This window comes from Sciurus carolinensis, chromosome 4 (genome assembly GCF_902686445.1).
Source record: "Sciurus carolinensis chromosome 4, mSciCar1.2, whole genome shotgun sequence".
Taxonomy (NCBI): domain Eukaryota; kingdom Metazoa; phylum Chordata; class Mammalia; order Rodentia; family Sciuridae; genus Sciurus; species Sciurus carolinensis.
Window position 1 is genome coordinate 123,624,962 of NC_062216.1, and position 12,377 is coordinate 123,637,338.

Below are 12,377 nucleotides of genomic sequence, written 5' to 3' on the forward strand. Positions count from 1 at the left end.
TTGCATCCATTTTTTAAAAAGGCAACATAGTCAAGATTTGGAATACAAATTAGAATTTGAATTTTGGTCTATGAGTCAAAGATTGTTACGGCATTTATAACTGAATATCAGCGGATGCATTAGGAAAAGTGGGGGGGGGGGCAATTTAACAAGCCAAAATCTATTATCTGGTCTGAATTCAAACTCAGTTACTAACCTCCAACAAATTACCAAGCCATGCCTCAATTTCCCAAACAGAAAAAAATCCACAGGGACATTTTTACTAAAGTTGTCTTCCAATCTGAAGGCTATATTTATTTTTAACAGAGTTGAGACTCATATTTGGCAAGGAATTGTGTATCCTTGTTGGTTTTTTCTCCCTCACAGTAGTTCACTTTAGAAATCTCAGAAAATGATATTTTTTTTTCTTTTCTAGGGATCAAACCCAGAGTCTTGCAGATGCTAGGCAAGCACTCTATTAGTGAACTACATCTCCAACCCAGGAAACATAATTTTTTTATCAGCTGCATAATAGTCTAATAAATGAACAAACCCATAATTTATTTTATCATTTTCCTATCATCAAGTAAGCCTGTTTGCAGATCTTACTTTTTTTATGGAATGTTAGCATGTGGTGAGTAGGTCTATACATAATATGAATTTAAATCATTAATTTAATATTGACTCCCGAAAGTGAAAACACAGGGTCATGATAACTATTACCAACCTGTTTTCCAGAAAGATTTCACAAATTTGCACTCCTACCAGCAGTGTATAAGCATATACAAGTATAAAATATTATCATTTGTCTCTTTGCCAATGGAATTGGGAAATGATATGTTCAACCTAAACTCTTAGCAGTCCAAATGTAATTTACACACCCACATTGCCAACATGCAAATTCCCATTTTACTTACCTTGGTATCCTAAACCTCAGACTTCTCCCTATTGCCTCAAATGAACATCAGCAAATATGGATTTTCCTTAGGTATGTTAAACTCAACAGAACCAAAAACTAAATCCATTTTTCATTCCAAAACATAATTTGCACCCTCCAGGTCCAATCTACTGGCTTTTATCTTCACTTTAACCTAGCTCATTGCTTCCTTCCTTTTTGCCTCAGCTATTGCAGTGAACTACAAGAGTTCCTGAGTCTATCATCTCCCCCTTGCAATGATTATCTAAATTCCTGATAATCCTCTTTCTTAAAGACAGAACAAAGACAGGCACTGGGGCACACACCTGTAATTCCAGCTACTCAGGAGTCTGAGGCAGGAGGATCAGAAGTTCAAGGCTAGACTCAGCAACTTAACAAGACCCTGTCTCAAAATAAAAAATAAAAAGGGTTGGTGTATAGCTCGGTGGTATAGCACCCCTGGGTTCAATCCCCAATACCAACCAACCAAACAACCAATCAACCAAAACAGAACCAAAATCCAACATGACCAAGTAATAGGCATTGTTTTAAACATGTTACATAATAATAGCTAACATATATTGAGGGCCAGACTCATGCTACAAATTTTAATACATTCAATCCTCACAAGAAAATCTAGAGAAAAATACAATTATTATTATTATCACACTTGCACAGGAGAAAATTAAGCCACAGAGTAGCTGACATCAGAGATCAGATCAGAACTTGCTGACATCAAAGATCTAGTTAACAGCAGAGCCAGGATTTGATTCCAAGTCTCCTGATCCTAGAGCCTGTGCTTGTAACAACAGCTATATTCTGACCCCTGTAAATCCTGTGCTCAAAAGCCCCAAGTGGCTCCCCACAGCTGCAAGGCCAGCATGTATCTCATTCACCTTCATATCCTCAAACCTAACACACTGCTAACTAAATAGAGACTCAGTGAAACAGAAACAAATTCAAGGACTACCACCTCAGACCTCTGCCTGCCACATCGGCCTTCCTGTGCATCACTTCCTTCTGTGAACCATTAGTTTCAGCTGTTCCAAGTTACCTTTCCCAGAACATGCTCCCTCAATACATTCACTCCTCAGTTCAAAATGTCCCCTATCTCATCCTGATATCTGCCTGTAAATATAATACTCAGCCTTCAAAAACCCAACTAAAATGTTCACATCCTCCATGAAGCCTTCACCAAACCTCCCAGCTGGCGTTAATTGCTCCCTCCCTCCTCCATGCTTCCTTTGCACTTCACTTTCGTTCAATCAGGCTCTCTTCTGGAGAAAAAGCTGTGAACAAGACACACACAGTTCCTGGTCTCGGGAAGTCTGCTTCCTATTTAGATTAAAAAAAAAAAAAAAAAAAAAGAAGCACCAAACAAGCCAACAACTAAATTGGCAAGATCACTTTTCAGGTGCTGATAGCTGCTAAGAATGCAAAAATGAAACAGAACAGGGTATACAAGTCAGAGAGTCTGAGAGGAGATTTTAGATGGAATGACTCGGGTGTCACCTCTCAGGGAGAGCCAAGAACAGAATGATGAGAAGAAACCAACCATGTGCAAAGGAAGAGAAAGACTCAGCCTGGCAGAGAGGACTATATGACAAAGTCAATGCCATGCTCAGAGTGGTTAAGGAGTCAGAAGATTGTCACTGTGACTGGTGCACTATACACAAGAAGAACTGAGATTAAAATGAAGGCTTGAGAGGGAACAGAGACCAGACAAACTCAGGGACCAATGTTGTTCCAAGTGCAAGGAAAGCCATTGTAAGTTTCCAAGCGGAAATGTGACATCATCTATGATTTTAAAAGCTCATTCTAGCTGGATCCAGGGGTGCATGCCTGTAATCCCAGTGACTCAGGAGGCTGAGGCAGGAGGATAGCAAGGTTGAGACCAGTCTTGGCAATTCAGCAAGACCCTGTCTCAAAATAAAAAATAAAAAAGGACTGACTGAGAATGTAGCTCAGTGGTAAAATGCCCCAGGGAATTTATATGTAACCCAAATGCACATCCAAAGTTTTTGTTTTTTGTTTTTGTACTGGGAATTGAACCCGGAAATACTTTACCACAGAGCTACATCCCCAGTCCTTTTTATTTTATATTTTTGAAACAGGTTCTCACTAAGTTGCTAAGGGTTTCACTAAATTGCAAAGATTGACCTGGAATTTATAATCCTCTGGCCTCAACATCCGGAATCCCTGGGAATATAGAGGTATGCTACTTGCAAGTCACAAGTTTTTTAAATCTACTAAATTGAGAAGTATATTTAGAATGAAGATATTGTAATTGAATCTTGATAGTGCAAGATGATTGGAAAGGAGTCTATAAAATAATCACCAGGAAGTTCTAGACATGAGAAAGCACTGGTCACACGGAAGACAAGAGGATGTATTCCGCCTCCTGGGTTGTTGTACAATTCACCCTTGTTACATTCTTAGAAAGGAGTTCCTGAGCCCCAGCCTGTAAGAGCTGGTCACAGCAAAATTTCCAAAAGCCTCCATATTCCCTCCCAGACTCTCTCATTCCTCCCATAACACGGGCCAAGACATTCCTTCTTGCTTCTAAACACCTCACGGGGATGCTTCATCTGTCTGGACCCATCCTGTATCAATATGTTGAGGGTGCCACAGAAGTACCAACAGCTTGAGTAGTTGCTGGTCTTTGAAGGCTGTGTCCAGAGCAGAGGTGGACTAAGTCCCTGCTCTGAGCAGACACAGGTGCTCAGGCAGCAGCATGCTCTGAAGTAGCTAATCTAAAATGGGCAATGCTGACTCAAAGAAACAGGCTCATGTTGGCAGATGACTGAGATGCCCAAACGGCTTCACCAAAGGAGTAAATAAGCATTTCAGTAAAAGCAGATGCTAAAGGAAATGCACATTACATCATGCACTATAATGGCCTATTGGGTGAAGAAAGTACCTTCCCCTTCAGCATTTATTTGGTAGCAGTTATTTGCTAGTTCAACAAACAGCACAAATGAAACCATTTTCTCATTTCCAGTTATTTTAGGGAAATCACTAGAGAGAGTTGAGTTAAAATGTGATGTTGAAAAGGATGGGAATAGGAAAGACAGTAGAATGAATCAGACATAACTTTCCTATGTTCATATATGAATACACCACCAGTGAAACTCCACACATGTTCAACCATAAGAATGGGATCCTAATTAAAATAAGTTATACTCTATGTGTGTATAATATGTCAAAATACACTCTACTGCCATGTATATCTAAAAAGAACAAATAAAATATGTAATCCAAAAAAGCCACAGAAAATTTGATGGTATTTTAAACTAAGCAAGGTATATTAAGTTACCTGGTTAACATGTAAATTTCTACTAGTCCCTTTATATGTCATGAACATAGGAAACAAAAGAATTATGTTTGTTCAAGCATTCCCATGAACCAGAAAATCCCTGCCTTCTTCCTGAGTTAAAGAATATGGAACCTAAGGAATGAATCATAAAAAAAAAAATTAATACTTCCCAGCATGGTGACACACACTTGTAATCCCAGTAACTCAGGAGGCAGAGGCAAGAGGATCATAAGTTTGAGACCAACCTTGACAACTTAGGGAGACTCTCTCTCAAAATAAAAAGGACTGGGGATGCAGCTTAGTGGTAGCATACCCTTGGATTCAATCCCAAGTATCTCCCCGCAAAAAATCAATGTTGTTTCTGCATGCAGTTAGAAGCAAGACAGCATTCTTAACGGTTCAGGACTCTGTCATTTATATGAGCATCCTTTTCCTTTTTAAAAATGTACATAGTCTGGATCTACATTGTGATTTGGCTCTTAGCACCTCACAACAGTCCGTTTGTCTTAGTCCCCCAGGCATCTGCAGCTTTCTTAGATCTTTGCTGGGAACAGGCTTTTAGGAAAGATGTTTATGCTGCACTTAAGAGAGGGTTTTGTCTGCTCCGATGAGCAAGAAGGACAGTTAAAGACCAAACAAATAAATAAATAAAGCCAATAATCTTCTAAAGTGAAGAAAAGCACATCACCTCACTTGCCCACTTAAACTTCCTATGACATTGTTTGAACCCTTAAATGCAGATGAGCCTTAAAACTAGATTTAGCTTTGCTTAGGAGTTATTTATCCCAACATATTTCCTTTTTAAAACTAAGGTAGTTTAAGTTGGTTTTATTACACTAGTAAGAGTTCAGATTAATAGACACTGAATTATTAACATTAATTATCTTCAGATGGAGAGATTACAGGTGATTTATTTTCCTTTCTGTTTATGTATGTGTGGTTTTTTAGCATTGACAACAAATTTACTAACTTTGCAATAAAAGAAAAACTAAAGTATTATTTTAGTGTATGAAGGAGAGAAAGAGAATGTCTTTGAGGTTGGAAACTTGACAGATACTCCATCAAAGAAAGGACAGTGGATACTTGGTGGCAATCTCCACTCCCTGTTCCACTTCCAGGCTTCTTCTGTGCCCCCCTCATTCATGTTACTTGCATAATATACTTTACAAAATCCAGAAGTAGGGGAATGGCACTAATGACTTCCAAAAGTCTCTGCCAAGTCTGTGATTTTCAGAATGACCTCTATTCTTGTTTAGGTAATAATTTGATTCTAACTTGATTCTTTGCAAGAGAAAAACAGAGGACATGAGAAATTCTTTTTTCTTGCCAGTAAACACTTTCATGCTTACTTAAAGAAAGAGAGGACACTATTAAAAAGAAACTCCTTAAAGTTGGTTTGAACATGGTGAGTGTGTTCCCCTTGTAAAAAGCAAAGGGACATGGACTTAATTTGCTGCTGGAGGAAATTGTTAAAGAAAAACTCTAGCTCCTTAGTCAAGGAAGTGATGCTATTACCAAAGGCAGTCATGGGATGAATCTTGGGAGTGACTCCTCAGGGGCTTCATAAGATAGCTAGCTCTGGGTCTGTCCAGAAATTTGGAAATTAATTTTTCTAGAGCTAAGTCACCTGACCTCACTCCCACCCCCACCACCAATATTCTTCATGCAGAGTATGGAGGGTGTCAATTAGTGTTCATGACTACAAGCACAACTAACTGATTCTGGACAGTTCAAACAAAATGTAAATTTTCTTATACCCTGATAGTCAACTTTGGAGAAACCTCAGAAAAGCCAGAAAATGAGCCGTAAAGGTCACCTAGCTAGGAACTTCCTCAGAGGCATGCCATAGAAATAACTGGAAGAGACCTTGGCTTCTTCCACTATTCCTGGCTCCAGACTCTACAGCCCATACCAACCACCCTCCAACACTGTCACTTGAAAGATGGGCAGGAAGGGAAAAGAGAGCCTAACTGGAATGCCAAGCCCATCAGTGGTGACACCTTGAACTCCTTCTTCCCTGCTGTGCACATCGCTTGTGACACCTTTGCCAATTTGCGGTTTATAGATCAATGGGGAGCCCTGAACACACCATGTCTACTCCAAGCCAGGTGAGCAGTTTTCACCCCGCTGCCAGGCCCTTGCGGCAGAGAGTCATACAACCGTCACTGGCTTCACCTCCTTTGGCTAAAGCCCACCTGCCAGAGTGTCTTTGAAGACAAAGCAAACAATTTTAATAAAACCTAAGGAGATTAGTAAGAAATTGTTTCTGCACAGGAATGTGAGCTCTGTTATCAGATCTTCTAAGAAAACCTAGAAATCTAGACTTCTATCTAAATTTGAAGATTATTCCAGCCTGCACATTGGCATTTAATGTGTAGCCCCTAAAGGGAACTGGATACTTAGTCCAAGAAGAAGTCTAAAAAACCTACACTCTCCCATCTGCTCTCACTGTCTTCATTTAGTAACTCTCTTCTCACAAATCCTTCCTGGGTGTACATTTCACTAGGGCAAGGAAACCCAACCATGCTCTCAACTACATTCAGAGATTTCTTCCCATCCCTTTGACGACTCCTGTACCCCTACACTGTACAGAGAACGATAAAGTCTTTCACTCTGTCGGATTTCCTGAAGCTTGACACCAATTTCTTTTAGTTTCTATCCAGACAGTTGTTGAAAACAATCAATGATGAAAATGATATATGGTGGAGCTTGATGGTGCACATCTGTAATCTCAGTGACATGGGAGACTGAGGCAAGAGGATTGCAAGTTGGAGGCCAGACTCAGCAACTTAGCAAGGCCCTAAGCAATTCAGTGAGACTCCATCTCAAAATAAGAAATAAAAAGGGCTGGGATATAGCTCAGTGGTAAAGTGACCCTGGGTTCAACTCCAAGTATCCCCCCAAAATTTTATATATATACACATATATACGTATATATAAATATACATATATATGTATATATATGAATATATATATCCTATATATCCTAATATATATATCCTATGAATATATATATATTCATCTCAGAATGTGACTGTATTTAGAGATAGGACCTTTAAAGAGGTGATTAAGTTCAAACGAGACCAGCAGAGTGAGCCCTAATCCAACCTGACTGATATCCTTATAAGAAGAGGAAATCTGGACACACAGAGGAGACACCAGGGATGTATATGCATAAAGGAAAGGCCATGTGAGGACACAGAGAGAAAGTAGCCATCTGCAGGCCAAGGGAAGAGACCTCAGGAGAAATCAAATCTGCTGACACCTTGATGTTGCACTTCCAAGCTCAGAACTGGGAGAAAATAAACTTATGTTATTTGGGCCACAGCCTGTGATCCTTGGTTGTAGCAGCCCTAGTAGACTAATCCACAGGCACTGAAAGGAAACATTAAGCAATAGAGAGTGGGGGAACCTCAGATAAAAGCCCAGCCACTGCTGTATGCAGGATTGTAAACCCTACGGTCATGGTGCCTGAGCTTGGATATAGGAGGGTTTACATTTGGTTTTCTACTGGGGATTGAACCCAGGGGCATTTAACCACTGAGCCACATTCCCAGCCCTTTTATTTTTTTATTTTGATACAGGATCTTACTAAGTTGCATAGGGCCTCACTAGCTGGTGGAGGCTGTCTTCAAACTTGCAATCCTCCTGCCTTGGCCTCCCAAGGCACTGGGATTACAGTCATGCAGGGATATAGGAGGGTTTTAATCCAAAAGCCCTCCAGAGCCTTGCCATAGGATCTCAAGTGAAGTAGTGTATCGGCATTGACGGCTAGTTACAAATTATAGGGAGTGCTGTTTGAGGTATCTTCTTAAACCCCCAGGAGATTTTTCAGCACAATGGAGTTTGAGAATCATTATCACAAATATGCAGAAATTCTACAGCAGCAAACTCTTAAAATAAAAATGTGCCAAAAGGTCTTTTCCAAAGAGTACACGTCAACATACCAAAAGTAAACTCAGATAAATTGAGAGGTCCATGAATTCAGGTTTGTTTCAATATATGGTCTCTAAATTCTCTAATGAACCCCCAATTTAGCCAAACTGTTAATATGACCACTCTTTCTTTTTCAGCACCCCAAAATGACCAGTTGAATTAATTCCTTGGCTATGAACATGTAAATATCATGTCTCCCATTGACAGGCCAGGACAGTGACCTCTCAGCAAAGAGGAATGGAGCCTCCATCAGCACAGAGAGGGAAAGGAGCCCAGCTTCTGCTGCTCCTCAAAAGGATGGGCCCCAGAGAATGAGTCTAGCAAACACATCAGTGAGGAATAGGTGATTGCAGTTCATTGGTGAAAGTCTCCTTTATCATTTACAACCCATTATATTTATCCTGACCTACACTATTTCACACCAGAATAACTTTGTAGGAATGCAAATAGAGTTTGGCAGACACTTGTGGGAGATAAAAAGAAACCTAGCTGCTGCACTGTGGTTCTTTAATATGAGCCATAAAAGACTATTGGGGGGCAGGGGTTGTCTACTCACATCGCAGAGTTGAAAAGATTTAAGCCAGGAAGGTGATCCAAGATTAAGAAAAGATTATATAAATCCTGAGATGTATGCAGAGAGGATGAAAATAGATCCCCTTCAAAAGTAGTATACAGCATGGTCAAGTTTTAAGGAAGGAGAGAAAGACAGGGCTTAATGAATCTACCTCCTAAGAAACTGGTCCCCCAAATTTCCATTTCATCACCATGACAACTAGTACTCCATCGTTGCCGTAGTAACCAGCTGAATAGCATTAGTCTAAAGACGAGCTTTCTGATTGGGTGACCATTAGGAGCCACACAGCAATGCTGGAAAGGCTGTCTGCAATCACATTGACCTATTTCTAGCTTCCAGTGTGCTTCAGTTCTCCAATGCTTAGGTCTCTAAAAGTGTGTAATACTTGTATTCCAACAAGCCACTGCTAAATCCAAGACCATTTGTTGTCTAGTACCCTAGTAGTGTGGCAATGTACGAGAGCCACACCCACCGCCCTGCCTTGCAATTTAATCATGATCTCCCCTCTGTTATAACAACAGAGCATGCTAGCCACATCTAAAACCAGATGTTGATTTTGGTTAACAACAAGCTGTTGTCTTTTTTTGATAAGGCTGCTGGCAAGCTGAATGGCAAGGAAATTTTGAGGGCAGGGACTCACGGTACTGTAAAATAACAGAGGGGAAGGATTCCTGCACGTGGCAGTGCTCCTATTTGTGCATATGCATAAACTAGTATTTAAAATGTGAATTTTTTTTTTAATGCTGTGCTCCCAAAAACTATAGAGCTTTTTAAAGAGAAACATTTTTTTCCTAGCTGATAAATTGCTTGGTACTTGCTTATTGCAAATTGCTTATATATTCAAGAACATTCTAGAATGTTGTCGAAAGCAGGCATACCTTCAGGGATCTATTCCAACCCCCACCTCTCCTTCTAATTGGCCACATTTTGCTGGGTGTGTCCTGTCAAGAAACTTGCCTGAAATGTCCAGCTGTGGGCTCTCATAAAATAGATATTGAGAACCTATCAGCAGGTGGCATCAGACTTGCTAAAGCAATTGACTTGAAAGGGCAATCTAGGTAGAAGGTAGGGAGTTGGGAGAAAAAGGGACGAACTTTCCTCAAAACTGGGTTTGCAGAGCATGCACATCCAACTATTTCAGATCAATGAAAATTAAGCTTTCTCAAGATGTCTTTAAAAATCCAGTAAATATTTCTGAGCACCTGCTACATAGGAGATACTCTTCTAAATGCTCAAGATATATAAGTGAACAGATAACAAACCCTGCTCTTGTGGAGTTCACATTCATGCTTTACATAAGATTGAGCAAATGGCAATTATTCATATCCAAGAACAGAACTATTCTGTGTGGGTTAACAGCAACTATGGGGGAGCCCCAACCCGGAGCATTCCTTGGCTTTGCCATGGTGCTCTGTTGTCCCAGTCCTGATGCTAAAGGCTGGAAATAGGAAGATTAGCAAAAACAAGTATGGGCTCTGGCAGAACAGAGAAGGGGAGGGTTGCTCAGGATGAATGACCATCCACTTACAACCACAATCAGACCTTCAAAGGAAAGGAACCTAAGAGCCCTCAGTCAAAGGAGATTGGCAAGGCTGGGCAGGGAGGGATTTGGACTTCCCGAGGAAGTGATGCTTACAACGAGGGATGAAGGATACAGGTTAAAGGGGGAAGGGGATGACATAAGATGGAGGGTGAGAAAAGCTTTAAAGTCATGGGGCACAGCATGGGCCATTCCAGAGGCCCAGAGAGAGACAGGGAAGACTGTGTAAGAGGAGGCCAGGGGAGAGGGCAGGATTGCACACCCCTGACAACACCCACACTGCAGCTTTCATTACAAGATACACTTTAAGATCATTAACCTACATGCTAAATCAGACTATACTCCTTAGTTAATTTAATATGATTTTAGTTTAAATCTATAGGTGGAAAATTTATTTATTTATTTATTTATTTATTTATTTACTTTGGTACTAGGGATTGAACCCAGGGTCAATTAACCACTGAGTCACATCCCCAACCCTTTTTATTTGTTGAGACAAGATCTCACTAAATTGTTAAGGGCCTTGCTAAATGGCTGAGGCTGGCCTTGAACTTGAGATCCTGCTGCCTCAGTGCCCTGAGTCACTGGGATCACAGGTGTGTGCCACCATGCCTGGCTAACTTTTGTTTTTGGTTGGGGATTATAATAAAAGGAATTTGGTTTGGTTTGAGATTAGAATAAAGGAGATTTCAAAAAGGAATTTGACTTAATTTAGATTAGAATAAAGGAGATTTCAACTCAACAAACAATTCTTGAGCACCATTTACTTACCAGGTGCTAAGCAAAAAGAGATATAAGAACCAATACCTGATCTTTGTTGTTATGGTTTGAACGTGAGGTGTCCCCCAAAAGCTCACATGTGAGACAATGTAAGAAGGTTGAGAGAAGAAATTATTGGGTTATGAGAGCCTTATCTCAATGAGCAAATCATCCCCTGATGGGATTAATTGAGTGGTACCTGGAGGCAGGTGGGTTGTGGCTGGAGGAGGTGGGTCATTGGGGGCATGGGTTTGGGTACATATTTGTATCTGGAGAGTGGGGTCTCTCTCTGCTTTCTGATCATCATGTGAGATGCTTCCCTCTGACACTCTCTCCCGACATAATGTTCTGCCTCATCTTGAACCCTGGAGGAATGGACCCCACCTTCTATGGACCAAGACCTCTGAAACTGTGAGCCCTCAAATAAACTTTCCCTCCCTTACAGTTATTCTGGTTGGGTCTTTTAGTCACAGCAGAGAAAGAGCAGACTGAAACACTCGTGGTCTAGCATACATACAAAACTGTTCATCCAGAATATTCAGAAGGTGATCAGAGAGAGGAGTGTGCCTGGAACAACATTTGCTACTAGACAAATAGAGGAGAAATGTTAGGGACTGCTGCTAGAACCCTGTCTTGGGGAAGCAGGTGGTCAAAGTATCCACTGAGTCACCTGGCATGGTGCCACTGTGAAGGTTAAGGTTTTATTTGCAGATCTGTTCTGAGCCTCCAAAGAAAATTCAGTTTCTCCCTCCAAGAAAAAAATTTAGTAATAGTAGTTGCCTATCTAGCCACAGTAGTGGGATTTATTCATTTTTAATGCATATATGAGAACAGAAATACCAGCACCACTAACAACAAGAGAACAGATATAACCCATAAGAAGTGAGTAAAAAGTTTAGGACTATGTCTTCTTTAAGGGGGAGAGAAGTGCTATGGCTACTGAAATAAGTCTTTGTCTACTCTCTAACCCAAGATGAGGAATCCCTCAGGAAGAATGACTAATATTAACAGATGCATTTGGTCTCCTCCAAGCCATTTAAAAATGAAAAGCACTGCATGCAAATATTTATCATCATCACTGTTAATAATTACTATTTTGACTTGGAATGGAACCACCATTTGACCCAGCTATCCCACTCCTTGGCCTGTACCCAAAGGACTTAAAATCAGCATATTACAGAGATACAGCCACAGCAACGTTCATAGCTGCTCAGTTCACAATAGCCAGATTGTGGAACCAACCTAGATGTCCTTCAATTGATGAATGGATAAAGAAACTGTGATATATATACACAATGGAATATTACTCAGCCATAAAGAATGATAAAATTATGGCATTTGCAGGCAAATGGATGAA